The 963-nt window shown below is 63.9% G+C and overlaps 1 protein-coding gene across 1 annotated transcript in view; it reads right to left on the reverse strand.

Moving 5' to 3' along the window:
* Positions 1-294, reverse strand: part of DYNLL1 (dynein light chain LC8-type 1) — a 4,712-nt gene extending 4,418 nt beyond the window's left edge. The window contains exon 1 of the mRNA XM_024198028.1: positions 189-294. The gene's annotated coding sequence lies outside the window, so the exon portion shown is untranslated. The remainder of the gene's footprint in view (positions 1-188) is intronic.
* Between the last annotated feature and the right edge of the window lie 669 nt (positions 295-963).

The raw sequence follows: 963 nt of genomic DNA on the forward strand, positions 1-963 counted from the left end.
CCCCCCCCCCCAGCCAGGGCTCACAAGAACCCACGCCCCCGGGGCGCCCGCCTCTTATCCGCGCCTTCTCCCTCCGCCGGCGGGATGACCAGAGGCCGCTGCCTTCTCCCTCCTCGAGGGCCGTGCGGCCCCACCTCTCCCAGCGCCCTCTGACCGGCTCTAGGGTCCTGCCCCGGTCGGGAACTCACCGTGTGCTGGGCGGCTCCGAGCGCGGAGGGAAGGGATGGATGGGGCGGGCAGGCAGCTTCTCAACCAGCGCTCGCACAGCCAGCTCTCCGATGTGACTGAAACCGCGCGGCGCCACCCCCGTAGCCTAATACTGCTAGCCACGCCCCTTCCGACTAAGACACGCCCGCGTGCACCAATCATTGGCCTCTGCAACAATCTCAGGCGCACGTCATTGGCCGACAGCTACCGCTTACCGCAGCTTCTTACTGTTGCGTTTTGTTTCAGCCCGGCATGCATCGCGCTGGCGTCTGTTCCCATAGCGACAGGATGCGTGCCGCTGGGGCCCAAGCGCGAGGCCTGCGCCCGGGAGTGAGGAGCCTGCGGAGCCACCAGGGTTCAAGGATCCCTCCCGTAGCGCGATCAAAGGGATGGGAGATCCCACCCAGGAGCAGCGGTGAGGGCGGCTCCCATTGACGGGGCTATGGAGACCGTAGGAGGTCAGGATTCCCCCCCACACACACACCCCGTTCTCAGAGGCATGGCGAGGGCTAGGCTCAAATCCCCGCAGGGACACAAGGGCCCGGGAATACAGAAGCCTCCGCCGGAGACTGGCATGTGGCGCTCCATCTTCCCAGGAACAGGCGTCCAGGGTTGTGGCCCCTCCTTGGAAAAAAGGTGCCACTGATTAAGAGTGGTATTTATGTTTAGCAGCACCTAGAGACCCCATCTGAAACTGTGCACTCGCAAAGTGAGAAAGAGTCCCTGGCCCAAAGAGCTTAGAGACAAAGTAGACAA

Source organism: Terrapene carolina, unplaced genomic scaffold (assembly GCF_002925995.2).
Source record: "Terrapene carolina triunguis isolate 2854851 unplaced genomic scaffold, T_m_triunguis-2.0 Scaffold790, whole genome shotgun sequence".
Lineage (NCBI taxonomy): Eukaryota > Metazoa > Chordata > Testudines > Emydidae > Terrapene > Terrapene triunguis.